This window comes from Eurosta solidaginis, chromosome 5, assembly GCF_040869045.1.
Source record: "Eurosta solidaginis isolate ZX-2024a chromosome 5, ASM4086904v1, whole genome shotgun sequence".
In the NCBI taxonomy this organism is placed as follows: Eukaryota; Metazoa; Arthropoda; class Insecta; order Diptera; family Tephritidae; genus Eurosta; species Eurosta solidaginis.
Window position 1 is genome coordinate 10,891,287 of NC_090323.1, and position 18,953 is coordinate 10,910,239.

General features: G+C 38.1%; 1 protein-coding gene across 2 annotated transcripts in view; it reads left to right on the top strand.

The window, feature by feature from the left end:
• Positions 1-18,953, top strand: part of nrm (neuromusculin) — an 819,260-nt gene that overhangs the window by 136,624 nt on the left and 663,683 nt on the right. Inside the window, exon 1 of one of the 2 annotated variants that reach the window (XM_067786928.1) lies at positions 5,112-5,162. The exons of the other annotated variant lie outside the window; for it this stretch is intronic. The gene's annotated coding sequence lies outside the window, so the exon portion shown is untranslated. Of the gene's footprint in view, positions 1-5,111; positions 5,163-18,953 lie in introns of those variants that run through there. 2 annotated transcript variants of the gene reach the window in all.

Below are 18,953 nucleotides of genomic sequence, written 5' to 3' on the forward strand. Positions count from 1 at the left end.
CGGCATTTGATGGTTGGCACCCACTCAAAGCAGAGTAGCGGATACCAGCTAAATACTAAGCATCTACTTTCCACGTGTGTTTATATCAGAATATGTATATTATTTTCGGCGCACTTATCCAGCGTAAAGTAAGCACGTTTCCGTTTGGAAGTACAACAAAGTCACAACCTACCACCACATGACTGCAAATAAAAGACTCAAAAGTAGAAAATTTTCAAAATCAAGCGAATAAGCATAAACCAACAAAAAAAGTACAAGCCAACTTAGTACTTAGTGTAAATATGAAAAGGTGTTTAAGTGTGTACGTGAATGGATAATGTTTAACGGTGCTGCCAGTCATGCACACACACACTTGCAACATAAATATACGTTCTCATATTTTGCATTTTTGTTTTGTATGCAAATGCATTCCTACACATACATATATATGTATATATATGCAAGTGCCAAGTATATAATCATATGTGAAAGTTCGCATGACCGCCTAACGCAAGAATGTTACTCATACGCTTAAGCAAACCGGCGTCATAACGGTGTAAGGGGTAAATAGAAGCAGCGACCGTGAGCGAATGCTAGGCCATTGTTGCATGCCGTATAACAAACAAAAGCGGAAATAACAGAAATACTCGCAACGAGAAATTTTCTACAATTTTTTGCACTCGAACAGTTTAACACATACAAACGTACGCACACACTTACATACATATACGTATATTTTTTTACGGAAATATTCTTTTTTAAGTTAAATTTCAATGTTGGTTACCTTTGAAGATAAAGTTTCTTAGCCACAAATGTTGGTTACCGGTATATGAAGAAAAAACAAAAAAAGAAAAAAAAAACAAAAAATGTTTGTTATGACTGTGATGTAACGGAGAAATAAATTCATCAAGTTTTTATGCGGCGTGTTATGTGTAGCCAGTCGTCGACCTTTCTGGGAGTAGACCCCTTGTGAGCAATGATAATAATAGCATAAATGCATACATTTTTTTGGTAACGAAATTTTTAAATTTTTTATGGGAGCTGGACTTGTATTTCAGAATCAAATATGCGTTGACTGTTTCTGGGGTACTTGAAAATGATATGTACGGTACAGTTTAAAAAAACTATAATTCTCGATATATCTCAGTTGAAGGTAAGTAAGCTGCTCCTTCGTTTTAGTCGAACTCCGTTGTAGGATCGCATAACTAGAAACTCCAAAAGTATTTGGATATTTATTATAATTGACTAGCTATTACCTACGCCAGTTGTATCAAGTAGGAATAGGCAGAAAGGTTGCTGATATGATAAAAATTATTTTCACTCCAAAAACAGAAAATGACTCCCATGTCTCCTAAAGAGTGTTAAGGCTAGTCGGCTTTCCCTTGTTTCATTTAAAAACGCATAAAAAACATTCCTTTTTCTTTTTTTTCTTGCAGAAATGCTCCGCCCTAATCAGTAGGTGCGATCACTCACAAATTGTCACCAATATCCTCTAACGGAAATCTTTTAGTTTCGACAGAGTTGGACCAAAAAGGTAAAAGTATTAGCTGCTTTGGTTCCTAATTGCTATTGAAAAGATGGCTCCTGTCACGTGGAGACACATTACGTGCTAAACATATATTGCGAGTGTCGGGGATGATTCTGAATGAGTAAGAATTAAACCTATTACAGTATCTAGAATAAAGATATACCAGAGTGAAGCTCGTCGGTCTGTTAAATCTAATTTTTCAACTTAGAGTTTCGGGTGTTGCGCTCTGAGGGCAAGGTGTCCAGGACATTTATCGGCATAAGACTTTTGTTAAATCTTCGTGGACAAGGCTGAGTGTCTATTTAGGCTCATCTGGTTCAAACAGGGGAATTCGTATGTATCGGATTTCTTCATAGTGTTTGCGAAGATAACTACTTAAGTTCCTGAAAGACGTGGACTCTTCACTTAAATGTCTATTAGGATGTCCAGGTTTCCGAATATTTAACATGCACTGTTTTTTAAGCATTTCGGTTATCTTCTCATTCCTGCCTGACTGTGTAAATGATGTTTTGGCTATTTAAGAAGACATCCTCGGGCAGTTCTGAGTGCCGTGTTTTGACAGGCCTGCATCTTCCTTCAGTAGTTTGCTCTTAAGCTTCCAATCTGTACACAGGAGCGACTAGGGATTTTAAAAGCCAACCCCATTTAATTTGTTGCACCCGCGCCCAAGCATGATTTCCAGTGGACGGTCATCGACATTGCAGCATGGCTACAGTAAAAGTAGACTTAAAGGAGTGGCTCTTTACGCCACAGTCAAATAATGTTTTGCTGAGAAGTTATTATTATAGTTTTGTTATTAAGGGAGAATTAATGTTCTCCAAACAGCTAATGAAATGTCAACCAGCCTAGCATTAATAGACGAGAGGACTCTGGTACCATTTATAAGCAGAATGATGAGCGGCTGGAAGGAACAGCAGTGTAGGTAGGAGCGGTGGCTAGAAAGGGTATGCCAAATCGCTGTCACCGCTGGCGATTTGTTAGTCTTCGTCACGAAAAAGTTTATGGATACCATGCAACAATTTTCCACGATTATCTGAGAATGTGATCAGATGGTCAGAACAAGCTGTGAAGCCAAAGAAAAAGGAGCTAGTTCTTTTGACGGGGTGATATACGGTCCCTCAATTCAGGGTATTCGCAATAAAACAAATACAATAACCAGCAGCAAGCTTCGAGAAAAGTTTAGTACAAAGAAAAGAACTGAGATCTTGGTTACGCTGATTTTCATAAAGGATTTCTACTGTAGCTTGATGATTATTTAAAAACTCTGGGTTATTTTTATGCTGATTTATGTAAGGTATTTCTATTCTGCTGAAAGCACTAGCCACTACTTCCATGACTTAAAAAATCCCTATGATGCCTAGACTAGCGGTAAATGAATTGATAAATCTGCACATCGTCGGAGATAAAGGGCGATATATGGCGCTGTAATAAGACTTCTAGACACGTCTTTAGTTATACAGATTTCAGTGCGCTGCCTGCGAGGTCCAATCTCTCGTTTCGCTACTCATTTTCTCTCCAGAAAAGGTAGAAAACTAATCTGAAAGGGAGTGTAACAAGTCCCGTCAGCTATTCCCAGTGCGCAGATACCTACCCACATCAATCAGGAGCACTAAGGGTGTTCAAGTTTGTCCTCCCCAACATAGTGCGAATCTCCTCTTTCCGCTGCTCTCAAATACCGGTGACCAGAGCCTTCACATCTTCCTTTTGTGCTTTTATTCGATCTGAGAGGATATTAAATGTTTACTAGAATATTCAAGCAGATATCAGGAAGCACCAAGATTAGCTTCGGCATTTCAAAAACAATTGGCTATGACAATATTGATAGGAGTGAAAACTCACAACGAAATCCCTTTAAAATAAGTACCTTAGAATTATGTTGAACATTTTTTCTGCTTTTGGATATATGGGCCTCGAGTCAGGTAATAAGCTGCGCCTCTGATCCCACGACATTGGCCATTGTCGAGCAATCGCAAGGACGAGACGTACATAAGTAACTTAGTAGAGAAGTAATCGATTTGCTTGTAAAAACAAATACCAGGTTAGTGCCAAATGACCGTTGAAATATGCTTGAATAATGAATAACTCTTCAACCAAATTTTCATAGAACATCGATTCAAGTTACATATGTGATCCACATAGTTTTTTATGCCAGCTGTGAAGGTTTGGCACTGAGGGAACTTATTCGTCTAGGTAGGGATTCAAGGGGTTGATAAGCGCAATACAAAGGTTTCTAGCTACAAGGCATCCGCAACCCAATTGTCAACCTCACCTACGCGACAGGAATTCTGTTACAAATATGAATGTGTCATACACATATTTAGCAGGGTAGTTTCTGGCAACCTCAAGTTCCTTCCAAAAATAGGGGTTGGGGGCGTGATGGCCTTGAAGGTGAATTTGGTAATTTTAATCGGTTCGGAGATGGTGGGGCTAGTACCATAATGGTGCTATGTTACCGGAAAGTACCGGATATATATCCGGCAAAGGGCCATCCACATCGATAAAACTCCCCAAAAACTTCTGGAAGTGTCTTTATCGTTAATAAAATAACAACAACAACTCGTCTAATACTTTTTCTGAAGAATTTTAATATTTTGCAAGCTTATATAAGCTTCACTTGTATCTTCGTATGTATTGTGACGAATATTAGTGACACTAAGTGATACTCACATCACTAATCTGATACTAAGTAAATAAAGTCACAACAACAATAAAGCAAGCAGTCACTTGCATCTACATACACGAATCATTTATTATGTCTACACATATGTACGTACACGCAGCGGAGAATAACGCACAAACACATGCATATATCTTATCTGAGATGCTCACAAAAGTAGGCAATCATTTGTGCTAGTATCACTCACATATACACGCGCATATGAGAAGCTATAACGTGCATCTGTAGTTATAGCTGGTAATTTTATAGCTGGTAACTAAGTTAAATTCCAGAAACGCCTAGAAGTACGCGAGCGAGGAAATCACAGAATATAAAAGGAGGTAAAGCTGAGAATCAGTAATCAGTTTGATTTAAGCACGCTAGCTGTTGAAAAGTAGAAGTGTTATTGTGAAAGTAGTCTAATAAAAACCATTTTGCATAATTGAATATTGAAGTTATTTATTCAGCAATTTAGCGATACGAACGTTAGTAGAAGGTGTGAAATAAGCGGAGTTTCACAAAATTGGTTACAGTATTTATGGCACTCTCTCTATCACTGAATAATAAACAACAAATGTTACGTATACGCAGTGGCACCCATACTTTCGGTTGGTATGAATATTTTTGTGTGGAATTGATGGGTTTTAAACAAAACAACGTTCTCATTTTTTAATATCATGTGCCCCTCTATTTGAAATTGGAACTATCGGTAGGGTAGTCATGCACACTCGGCACAATAATACGGCGGCTAACAAACAAAAACTTTACCTAACATAAAGACTTTTCTAAACCGATTATTTTATTCTTTAGTCGTACGTTACTACGCAATAGCTTGCATTCCTTCTTAGTTCGATATTTCCAATAAATAACTGAGTTCTTGCTTAACGAATTATGTACAAGATGAAAAAATACGAGAATAATCAAATTTTTCTCTTTATATATTTACAGAGTTATTTTGCGTATGCTCTTGAACTCGTCCATCAGTGCAAAAACTTAAAGGTAAGGACTTTGACTATATCCTTGCTACATGTAAAAGCCAATAAACTATTTAAGAAGTAATGCCAATCCGTACATACATGCATACATACATATACACATACATATATACATACATATATACATACATGCATACAAACATACATACATACATACATTTACAATTTACTTAAGCTTGCTTCACATGTACACATAAACATACAATGTACTATGAAGAAAAAAAAAGTGCTCAAAAACTTTGACACACTTTCAATGAAGCAAGCAATTTAAGTTAATGCAGTTCGACTCACAAAAAAAAACAACAATAAGAACCTGCACCTACTCTACAATGCTTATAAGACCTGTTGTTCATGCAAGCACGGAAGAGCAATACCAGTTTGTGTAGTAAAAAAGTAGCAGCAATAATATTGTAATTCTACCCTTGGCTTGCACTGCACAGCCCTGCCACTTGTCAGCTAAAAATGGCTCTGCTTAGGACTCAATGCTTACTTGTCGTACGACTCTAAAAAGCAATAGAAAAACACATTTGAACAAAGCGAGTATGTTTGGAACGAGTGGATGAGCAGGAAGTCGAAAAGATCAAAATCAAGAAAATTTAGTTGAACATGTTGCACAATTTCACTCATATAATCAAATAACTTTGAATGTATGTGTGTGTATGTTAGAATGTGGGGGTGAAAGTTTTTGCTTTTATTGAGCTACTTTGGAATTGAAAATAAATACACTTATGTGTATATGTGTGGAGAATGATATGTATGTGTATGTGATTATATGCATATATTCTTGTTAGTGTAAACTCGTTTCCAATTTAAAATTAGAACTTTGTTAAAAAGTAATTCACAAAGGAAAGTATACAAATTTATATACACTTTCATACTTGAATTCATATAAACACATTCAAAAGTGTGTAAATAATGACAGAATATATTACATAGAGTGCAGCTGCAATTATGAGAGTTTAATTATTTAAATGTGCGTATATTGAGCTCAGAGCAAAGCAGACGGATATGCTGGCCAGTGAGTAGTCCGAACGATAAAATGTGTCTATTCATTGACGAAAGTACTTGTACTTTTTTGCATCGATCTAGTAAAATATCGGGTCTGCAACAACTCGAATTAAATTTTTTTTGTGCTAAGGCTTTGAACCTTTGTATATCAATCTTCCTAGATCCTGCACAGACCTATTAGCATTGATTTCCGGCTATAGGGAAGTACTTGAAATTTAGTACTGTGAGAGGGAGATGATCTTTAGTAACGTCATAAAAGGCCTGGCGGGGTTGAGCACAGAAATGTCTGTGGTTGCAGCCAAAGGCCTAACTTTGTGGATTAGCACGAGCTTTTTCCCACCGTATCGCCATTTTGCCGTTCTTTCCTAATCTGCGGTTTTTACTCACGGCGTTTATTCTTTTTGCACATTCTAAAAAGGCCTTATTTCCCCATGGATTTCGGTGCCAGATATTTTTAAAGCCTAATCGTGTAACGTATTTGACAGTTCCGGGTTTCTCTCTTCCCTTGCAAGCATTCCCTAACCTTCAGATTCTTAGCTAGTATTCCCGCAATCAACCTGTGGTTACCTGTTCGCTACCCGCCGAGCTGCTCTTGCTCTTGAAGATGTTGGTGTTTACAATATCGTTTGGTGTTGAAATTACATCTCGGAGCTTTGATACACCACCGCTTGCGGAGGACCAAACTAATATGGATTTTTGCAATGAAGATGGTTTTGAAACTATTTTAAAGATATTCTACAGGCTTAAAATTTACTAGTGTGTTACTAAATTGTTGCAAAAGGCGCTAGCTGCACCATACACTGGCTAGAGGCTAGAGGCGGGGCGTGCAAAAAACTTATACCTGCATTAAAGGACACTCTAGATATATCCACTATCTGGGTATGGGGTCATAGGGGAACTGAAGGAAATCAGATGGCCGATGAGCTGGCACGCAGGGGCTCAGCGGTGGGATAGTAGGAACAATCAGCTTCGAAGTAGGCTTACATTTGGTGGCAGAGAATTTCAACATGTACAAGGTTTAGCAAAAGTGGAAAGGCACTACGAGCTTTGCAATTTTAAGGGCGTTATTTTCCACATTTCAATGAAAATAAGATAAGAAGTCTGCTGAGAAAATCCAGAGCCGCCACCTAAAACCTTATACAAACATATATACATGCTGTACATGTGAACTGCAACTAAATTCTAAGTGTCCATAAATACAACTGCACTACACAACACACACGTATATTAGCAGCGGCAAAAATATTGTTTTTTCTTTGTATTAGAAATTTTATAAACGAGTGCAGGCAAGCAACAGTGTTTGTCGTTTAAACTTTGAGCCGGATGTAGAAAGCAAGTCAAACGAGTATAAGTAAAGCGAAATTTCTAGCAAAAACCGAATGTTATATATCCCAATATAGCTTATATATACCCACTTTCAAATTTTCAATGAAATGGGGCGGACTGAATTCGGATGAAACTTAACAATATCTACAGCAGTGAACATAAAAATAGCAGTGGAAATTTGTGTAAAATTTCGCATATTCTTCCTTTTTCATTTTCAATGATTCTAGAAAAAAATTTCTTAATACTTGACACCAAATATATGTGACCCGGTCTATGAAAAGGTGGCTTAAGACTAAAAAAAAATGTTTACACTTTTTTTCTGGTTTCGATAGTTTTTTAGACGCTCTTTTACGTGGTGAAAACTAGAAAGTCCTAACTTGCTTAGAAGTGTACTAAAAATGTAGAAAAAAAAGAGCAAAAATGAAAGAGGATGAAGCCTTTGGTGCTTTCGATACCAGTTTGGTGGCTGGTGAAGCATCCTCAGAATTTTTTGATAGCATTTTTTTCGATGGCAATGGAGACAAAATATCGGTCGGAAACTGGTTTGTGCTTTGCACTTGGGGCATGACTGTTCATAATGCAAAAGAAAAAATACTAAGAAACTGAAGAAATCCATTGTTTATCTTTAACAGCTGTTTCTCGGAATTTCTTTTTTGAGTCATAAGCCACCTTTTCATAGACCGAGTCATATATGTAAAGTAAGCTGCAAAAGGTGAACGTAAAAAGTTGTTGAAAAATTTTATGAAATCTTCGAACTTGTTTATAAGACTCTCACGACACATTTAATTTTGGGAATTATTTTCCCAAGGCTGTTTCAAATTTTCCTCCACATAAAAAATAAAGCTATGTGCCCTCTGATGGAAGAAAAAATGAAACGTTGATATCGATTTATTGAAATTCATCAAATTTAAATCCATATGTTAGCCAGACTTCTGAGTTGAAACTTTGTATGTAGTCTTCATGGTACGCTGGTATTTGCAAAGAATTTGGCCTCAGTTTATTTTGACTAATGTACTGCATTCTTGTTGCAGCCGAAAACACGTTGCTTCGGTATTTCGCTTTTATGAGAAGGGCTTTACTCAGACCATTTAGAGTTAAAAACTTTCCACAAAATTTCACTGAATAAAAGCTTGGCGTATATATGTTAAGAACGAAAGATATGCTGCACCAAACAAGGAAGCAAAGTAGGTGAAATTAAAGTCGCCTTGATGAACGAACTCAATCCAGCCGTAGCGATAGCGGGTCCTGGCAAGTCGTCCTTGTCTTTGGTTAGATCTATTAACAGTGATTGCCGCTGTCCTTCTTGAGAGAGTTTGGACGAATTAAGTACAACATTTATTGGGGCTGGAGGCTTATGCCTCTTCGACTCACTTTCCATTTTTCCATAACATTTTTTCTAAAGTTTAGAATTTTTATTACAATTTTTTGCTCTATCTCGTCAAGACTGTGTGCCGTATTTAGTTAAGAGTTGAATGGTTGAATAAATTTACTTAGCTCATTGCGCAAAATAATTTTCTTTCCACAACTGGGTATAGTAAAAAATATATATGCATTTGGGTATGCATTTTTTGCTCCCTGCATAAATTCGTGAATGTAAAATAAAGAATGCTCTTACACTCAATTGGAAATTTCTATAAGTCTAAAACGAACTAAATAAAGTTTTGCACAAAAGTCCAAAAACAAAAAGAAAACTATAAGACTTTGCCTTTAAGAAACCGACAAAAATTTGTGCGTTTTAATAAAGTTTTCCCTTTTTGATCTTGTTTGAAAAGTTTGTAGCTTAAGCTTCTTGCTACTGCTTTGACTGTTACATTGATTGTTGCATTTATGAAGAATTCTTGAAAAAAAGAGGTTTATTTGCATGTATTTTTCGATATTTATGAGTTTGAATCGAACTTTTTAGATCAAATTGTTGAAGAAAGCAAAGTGATTTCATAAATGTTCATTTAAGAAAAATTGAAACACATTTCTTAACGATTTAGTCAACAAAACGGTAAAGTGGGCTACATAGAAATACTACTTATAATTTGTTCAATTTACACAAAGAGGCAGTTGAAAAAAAAAATATTAATACTAGCAAAAAAATAAAAATATATGATTCAACAAGTAAGGAAGGTTAAGTTCGGGTGTAACCGAACATTACATACTCAGTTGAGAGCTATGGTGACAACATAAGGGAAAATCACCATGTAGGAAAATGAACCGAGGGAAATCCTGGAATGTGTTTTTATGACATGTGTATCAAATGAAAGGCATTAAAGAGTATTTCATGAGGGAGTGGGCCATAGTTCTATAGGTGGACGTCATTTAGGGATATCGCCATAAAGGTGGACCAGGGGTGACTCTAGAATTCGTTTGTGCAATATGGGCATCAAACGAATGGTGTTAATGAGTATTTTAAAAGGGAGTGGGCCTTAGTTCTATAGGTGGATGCCGTTTCGAAATATCGCCATAAAGGTGGACCAGGGGTGACTCTTGAATGTGTTTGTACGATATGGGTATCAAAAGAAAGGTGTTAATGAGTATTTTAAAAGGGAGTAATCCTTAGTTCCATAGGTGGACGCCGTTTCGAGATATCGTCATAAAGGTGGGCCAGGGGTGACTCTAGAATTCGTTGGTGCAAGATGTGTATCAAACGAAAGGAGTTAATGAGTATTTTAAAAGGGAGTGGGCCTTAGTTCTATAGGTGGACGCCTTTTCGAGGTATCGCTATAAAGGTGGACCAGAGGTGACTCTAGACTTTGTTTATACGATATGGGTATCAAATGAAAGGTGTTAATGAGTATTTTAAAAGGGCGTGGGGCTTAGTTCTATAGGTGGACGCCTTTTCGAGATATCGCCATAAAGGTGGACCAGGGGTGACTCTAGAATTCGTTTGTGCAATATGTGTATCAAACGAAAGGAGTTAATGAGTATTTTAAAAGGGAGTGGGCCTTAGTTCTATAGGTGGATGCCTTTTCGAGATATCGCAATAAAGGTGGACCGGGGGTGACTCTAGACTTTGTTTATACGATATGGGTATCAAATGAAAGGTGTTAATGAGTATTTTAAAAGGGCGTGGGGCTTAGTTCTATAGGTGGACGCCTTTTCGAGATATCGCCATAAAGGTGGACCAGGGGTGACTCTAGACTTTGTTTATACGATATGGGTATCAAATGAAAGGTGTTAATGAGTATTTTAAAAGGGCGTGGGGCTTAGTTCTATAGGTGGACGCCTTTTCGAGATATCGCCATAAAGGTGGACCAGGGGTGACTCTAGACTTTGTTTATACGATATGGGTATCAAATGAAAGGTGTTAATGAGTATTTTAAAAGGGCGTGGGGCTTAGTTCTATAGGTGGACGCCTTTTCGAGGTATCGCAATAAAGGTGGACCGGGGGTGACTCTAGACTTTGTTTATACGATATGGGTATCAAATGAAAGGTGTTAATGAGTATTTTAAAAGGGCGTGGGGCTTAGTTCTATAGGTGGACGCCTTTTCGAGATATCGCCATAAAGGTGGACCAGGGGTGACTCTAGAATTCGTTTGTGCAATATGTGTATCAAACGAAAGGAGTTAATGAGTATTTTAAAAGGGAGTGGGCCTTAGTTCTATAGGTGGACGCCTTTTCGAGGTATCGCAATAAAGGTGGACCAGGGGTGACTCTGGACTTTGTTTGTACGATGTGGGTATCAAATGAAAGGTGTTAATGAGTATTTTTAAAAGGGAGTGGGCCTTCGTTCTATAGGTGGACGCCTTTTCGAGGTATCGCAATAAAGGTGGACCAGGGGTGACTCTAGAATTCGTTTGTGCAATATGTGTATCAAACGAAAGGAGTTAATGAGTATTTTAAAAGGGAGTGGGCCTTAGTTCTATAGGTGGACGCCTTTTCGAGGTATCGCAATAAAGGTGGACCAGGGGTGACTCTAGACTTTGTTTGTACGATGTGGGTATCAAATGAAAGGTGTTAATGAGTATTTTTAAAAGGGAGTGGGCCTTCATTCTATAAGTGTTCGCCTTTTCGAGTTATCGCCATAAAGGTGGACCAGGGGTGACTTTAGAATATGTTTGTACGATGTGGGTATCAAATTAAAGGCATTAATAAGAGTTTTAAAAGGGAGTGGTGGTAGTTGTATATGTGAAGGCGTTTTCCAGATATCGACCAAAATGTGGACCAGGGTGGCCCAGAACATCATCTGTTGGATACCGCTAATAATTTATTTATATATGAAATACCTGCCAAGATTTTAATGGTTTTTTATTTAGCCCTGCAGATCCTTTTCATTTTCTTCTACTTAATATGGTAGGTGTCACACCCATTTTACAAAGTTTTTTCTAAAGTTATATTTCGCGTCAATAAAACAATCCAATTACCTTACCATGTTTCATCCGTTTTTTCGTATTTGGTATAGAATTATGGCATTTTTTTCATTTTTCGTAATTTTCGATATCGAAAAGTGGGCGTGGTCACAGTCGGATTTCGTTCATTTTTCACACCAAGATAAAGTGAGTTCAAGTAAGCACGTGAATTAAGTTCATTAAAGATATGTCGATTTTTGCTCAAGTTATCGCGTTAACGGCCATGCGGAAGGACTGACGGACGACTGTGTATAAAAACTGGGCGTGGCATCAACCGATTTCGCCCATTTTCACAGAAAACAGTTAACGTCATAAAATCTATGCCCCTATCAAATTTCAAAAGGATTGGTTAATTTTTGTTCGACTTATGGCGTTAAAATTATCCTAGACAAATTAAATGAAAAAGGGCGGAGCCACGCCCATTTTGAAATTTTCTTTTATTTTTGTATTTTGTTGCACAATATCATTACTGGAGTTGAATGTTGACATAATTTACTTATATACTGTAAAGATTTAAAATTTTTTGTTAAAATTTTACTTTAAAAAAATTTTTTTTTTAAAAGTGGGCGTGGTCCTTCTCCGATTTTGCTAATTTTTTTTAAGCGTACATATAGTAATAGGAGAAACGTTCCTGCCAAATTTTATCATGATATCTTCAACGACTGTCAAATTACAGCTTGCAACGCCCATTGTCCAAAAGTTTACTCATTTTCTATTCTGCGTCATAAGTTCAACTCATCTACCAAGTTTCGTCGCTTTATCTGTCTTTTGTAATGAATTATGGCACTTTTTCGATTTTTCGAAATTTTCGATATCGAAAAAGTGGGCGTGGTTGTAGTACGATATCGTTCATTTTAAATAGCGATTTGAGATGAGTTCTCAGGAACCTGCGTACCAAATTTCATCAAGATACTTCAAAATTTACTCAAGTTATCGTGTTAACGGACGGACGGACGGACGGACATGGCTCAATCAAATTTTTTTTCGATTCTGATTATTTTGATATATGGAAGTCTATATCTATCTCGATTCCTTTATATATGTACAACCAACCGTTATCCAATCAAACTTAATATACTCTGTGAGCTCTGCTCAACTGAGTATAAAAATGGAGATGGCGGGAGATTCATTTTTATTGAAAATGTGGTTTTATTTTTTTAAAGACTCTCTTTAAGACTTGAGGTATATATTCTGAAACTGCATAGGAGTTGCGGCCACCGTGGTGTGATGGTAGCGTGCTCCGCCTGCCACACCGTATGCCCTGGGTTCAACTCCCGGGCAAAGCAACATCAAAATTTTAGAAATAAGGTTTTTCAATTAGAAGAAAATTTTTCTAAGCGGGGTCGCCCTTCGGCAGTGTCTGGCAAGCGCTCCGAGTGTATTTCTGCCATGAAAAGCTCTCAGTGAAAACTCATCTGCCTTGCAGATGCCATTCGGAGTCGGCATAAAACATATAGGTCCCGTCCGGCCAATTTGTAGGGAAAAATCAAGAGGAGCACGGCGCAAATTAGAAGAGAAGCTCGGCCTTAGATCTCTTCGGAGGTTATCTCGCCTTACATTTATTTTTTTTATTTATTTATAGGAGTTGAGACATTTTCCTATACTAAATTTTTTCACAAATTTGTAGTACACTTTTAGACACGTGAGTATCTTTATAACTGAACGCAGGCGTATTCAGGGAATCATATGTATTTGAAATAAAGTTATATTATAAATTTATATTTAAGTAATGAAACAAAATATTTAAAATTTATTATATCGACTACTCTATTTGCTACACAACTCCAAACCGAAAAAAATAAAAAAGCCTGCCTGAAAGTATGCTAAAAAATTTGATTCAGTTCACTGCATGCCGAGTACAAATATATTCAAAAATCACAAGTAAATATCGGGAGTAAGTTGTGAGCGGCGTTTAACAAGAAAATGGTTGTGCTTTCAATTGGTATATGAAGATGTTAAAAGAAGTATTGGAAGTCTTTCAGAAAAGTACTAGCTGACCCCGGCAAACTTCGTTTTGCCCAAAATCAAGTGCGCAGAAAAGCATGCAATATTTAGTACCATGTGGTCGATTGCAAATATGTACCACCTAAGTTATAGAAGTTAGGCTGTTATCGCTTATGACTACATGGTACTAAATGCTGCACACTTTTCTGCGCACTTGATTTTCTTTTAGCGATTTTTGGTGATGGAATTTTAGCTTAGCGAAAGTACTTCATCTTTTGATGCATGAGAAAGAATTGATGCCCCATGTAAATTATTATGGCTTTGACTATTATTGGTTGAGTATTTGAACCAAATAAATGCTGCGGACATAACAACCGGAGTAATTTTTGAGTTTTATATTTTAGATTTAATGCACAATTAATATGGGAGTGTTTGATCAGCAGTAGTATTGCTAAAGTGCCGCTGAGTTGATGGAGATAATCAATAGATTGTCAATATTTCGTTCAATGAACGCGCGAGATTGCCACATCTGCTCAAATTTTGCTGAAGAACGTTATCCGCTGTCATAAAAAGAAACACTGCTGCAGCTCGAACACACCCTATATCGAGCAAATAAGAAACAAATAGACAAATTAGCTTTTTTTACAAATCGCTTGGCTGAGATTTTCAATTGTTGATTTAACTTAAGCTGTTATGCCAATATTTTTCAGCCACCTTATTTTCAAATAGGCAATTTTTCCAAAGGCAAAATAAATTACAGAGTTATACAGCCTTAAGAAATCAGGTGCACGGCATAGCAAAAGGTATGGTGACTTCCTCCTACAGCCGTCCTACAATTTCCACAAAGTTTTAGAACTCTACAATGCACCATCTTATATTTAAAGGGTCTTTGCTGTTAGTCAAAACTTCACCACAAGGCCGCCAATAACACTGCTGTGACGCCACCTACGACGGGTAATAAATAGCGTTATGAGCGGGCGACATCTGTAATCGAGAGTTGCTACTATTCAACACTGTGCGTAAGACGCGAGCATGCGATTCACCACGTGGAAAGAAATTTTTCCCATATAAAATAGCATGGTTAATCCCATACCCGCGAAATAATGGCATGAAATATTGCTTGATAAGCATGTTTTGAACCTTCTTGTTACTTCAAGTCACCCAGCGGTATAAAAATACTCTTTACGAATGCCTTAATCAACAGCTTTCATTTGATATCCATATTGTGTAAACACATTCTAGTGTAGCCGGGTCCACGTTTTGGGCTATATCTCGAGACCCTAGTCACCCAGAGGCTTGAAAATTGTTTTGCAGTAAAGCACTCATTAACAGCTTTTATCTGATATCCATATTGTATAAACACATTCTAGTGGTACCCGGGTCCATGTTTTGGGGTCAAGACCCTAGCCAACCAGCAGTATGAAATATAGCCTATATCCTATTCGGGTACCTAGATAACATACCTACAAAATTTTATAAAAGTCGGTCCAGTAGTTTTCAAGTTTTAAGAATCCGAACATACACTCACCACGATTCATTTATATATATATATAGATTAGTTCATTTATTCATCTTGACCTTTTTTAATATTTGTCGCCCTATGTATTGTGTGAAATTTGTACTTCCCTTCTCTATGCACCTCCAACATAAACTACTGGACAAAACCTCCTCAAACAACAACAACGCCACAGAAACCACAAAAGTCACAACAATGTAACAGGAAAAATAATAATTAATTTGGCACAGCTGCATGAGTGATAACAAGAGTACCAAATGTTCAAGCGAGCTGAAGATTCTTTGAGATTTAAAAACCGTAAAACTGCCAAACTATAAAAGGCGGCACACAAAAAGGCAAGGGGATCAGTAACGATTAAAAAAATATTAAATCAATTGCGACGAATTTAAAACAGACTGTGAATTTGTACTACTTTTTGTGTGGTGAATAAGTTTAATTTTAAAGATATTGTTACGAATATTAGCAACACTAAGGGGTACTGCCACCTCCAGGCCGATGCTAAGCAGTGACGTGAATTCACATCAATAATTTAATAATTATGTATCTACATAAACGAATCAATAATTGCGTCTACGCATATGTACGTATACGAGCAGCGGAGAACCAATGCACAAACACATGCATATATCTTATCTGAGTTGTCACAAGAGAGGGCAATAATTTGTGCAAGTATTACTCAAATGAGAAATTATAAACGTAGTTGTGGCTGGCGATTTTGTAGCTGAAACTAACTGGTACGTTCTAGGATGGAAAAGCCTGGAAGTATGCAATAAGAAATCAAAAAGTGTAAAAGGCGCTCCAGTAGAGGTGAACGGAGAGTTTCATTTGAGCCATCAATCAGTTTGGTTATTAAGCAAGCTATTCGTTGCAAAGTTTGAGTGTTATTGTGAAGTACTTTAATAAAGGCCATTTTGCATTATTAAATATTGGAGTTATTTATTCAACAGTTTAGTGATTCGAACTTAGCAGAGGGTTGCAAATAAGAGGAATTGCAAGCTAATTCGTTACAATTGGTGTCAGAAGAGGAATTGTTGAATAAACAGACAACAAGGACATGGCAAAGTTCAGTGAATTGAAGATACAGCAACTGAAAAAGGAGTTGGAGAGCCGTGGATTAAATACAACCGGCAATAAGATCGAACTTCAAGCTTGGTTACGAGAGGTAATGCCATCGCAAGGAATTGATGTGGACGATTTTGTCTTTTATCCTGATGGGGACGAGACAACAACAAAAATTGAGGAGAAAAACGAAAATCCCAGACAGTTACGAGCAAAGACTTAAACATGATATTGGCTGCAATAACTGCTCAAACATCGACAGTAACATCCAAGATGGAAGCACAGGAGGCACGCATTTCAGAAATGTCGTCACAAATGTCATCTCAACTGGAATCGCAGGAGACACGTATTACATCGAAGACTGAAACACAAGAAACGCGTATGTCAGAAATGTCGACACAGAATACATCCAAGATGGAAACTCAACTGGAAGAGCAAAAGACATATATGACATCTCAGTTGGCTGAGCATTTGAAAGCACAGGAGGCCCGCATATCCTCGCAGCTGGAGGCACAGGAGATAAGGGTAACATCAAAGCTGGAAGCACAGGATACAAAAATTGTGCAGCTCGAGGACAAAATTGATGCCGAGATAGAAGCTTTGATAGGTCGTATACAGGAGTTGCAAATGAATCGCCCAGCTGTTTCAGCGAGTAATCCAAAGGTAAAAACACCATCCTTTGACGGTTCTGTTCCTTTCCCCACGGTTCTCCTTTCCTTAAGATTCAGTTTGAGAAGACCGCAGCAGTGAACAACTGGAGTGCTAAAGATAAAGTTGCTGCACTATTCGTGGCATTGAAAGGATCTGCTGCTGAAATCCTACAGACTATTCCCGAGGGAGAGCGGAACAACTACGAAACATTGATGAGCGCTCTAGAGAGGCGATACGGAAGCGAACACAGGAAGCAGATACACCAAATAGAGTTGCAAAACCGCTACCAAAAAGCTAATGAGACTTTGCAGGAGTTTGCGTCAGATGTCGAAAGGCTTGCACATTTGGCGAATGCCGACGCACCCGTGGAATACACCGAAAGGGTAAAAATTCAGAGCTTTATAAATGGCATATGGGACGTCGAAATGAAGCTGACACATACGCAAACCCAAAGCCAACATTAGCAGAAACGGTATCACATGCATTGACTCAGGAAACTGCCTCACTATTGAGTAAACCAGCATACAAAGCTCATCGTGTGGAAGTGGAAAGACCAGATTGGGTAGACACAATTTTGGAAGCACTGAAGGGATCACAACAGAAGATTGCCGGAGTTATTAAATGTTTCAAGTGCGGTAACCCAGGTCATATTGCACGACATCGCAGCACCGGTCCCAATAGCTCCAACAATGTGGGGGGCCGTAAACGCAGAGCTGAAGGAGATGAGCAAATCTCCAAGTCCACACAATCGTTAAACTAAAGCGAGTCAGCCGCAAGGGGCGACAGTTGGCTCCCGTAATTGAATGCCCCATAATCTCTATCTCGCAGATTGGAAGAAGATCGAGCAATCTTACTTTTGGAGGACATGTGGACGGAAAGGAACGTTTACTGACTGTAGATACGGGTGCGTCTCATTCCATCATTCGGGCGAATTTAGTCAACATAAAGATAAGACCATTGCTTGGAGCAAGACTAACTACAGCCACGGGAGAGGACACCCAGGTAATTGGAGAAGTAGAATGTGAAGTAGCAATTGGGAACGTCACGGTACTACACAATTTTATAGTGGCAGAATTGATGAAATCATAATTGGAGTGGACTTCTTAATCAACCAAGGCATCAAGATCGATATGCAAAGCAAGACGATGCGATATAAGAACATGGATGTGCCACTTAATTTCGGCCACGAGAGAGGCTACAGCAGTAAACGAGTGCTGGTGGGAGAGAGTCAGCAAATACCACCAAAATCAGAAGCAGTCATCTGGGCAAAGGTTGATGGAGATTGTGGGACAAACAAATTGTTGGTTGTCGAAACAGCAAATAAATCATCACTGAACATACTTGTAGAAAAAACCTTGGCTATGACAAAACAAGATGGACGTATTCCGGCAAGAGTACTCAATGAGTTCAAGTCACCATTCAATTTGACCAAAGGAGCTATTTTGGGAAGATGCCAAGAGGCCGAAGTAGTTATTAACTGTGAACAGCTGCAGGAACACGTTTCATCTAGTAATACTGATCTTTCAAATGATATCACGGCATGGACGCAAAGGCTAGAGGAAGCCTATCAGAGTAAGGCAAAACAACTGCTCCTAAAGTACGCGAACATATTTGACCAGGATAGTTCCAAACCAGGCCGCACCAATGTTGTGAAACATCAAATTGACACTGGAGATGCGAGGCCGATCCGTCAAGCTCCATGTAGTGTTCCACTGGCGAAGCGGGAAGTTGTAAGTCAAATCATACGAGAAATGAGCGATAGCGGCGTCATCGAACCATCAGTTAGTACATGGAGCACACCGGTAGCACTTGTAAAGAAGAAGGATGGAAAAATGAGGTTTTGCGTGGACTACCGGAAGTTGAATGACGTTACGAAAAAGGATAGCTACCCATTGCCAAGAATTGACGACACTCTGGACTCGCTATCTGGTACGAAATGGTTTCCACACTGGA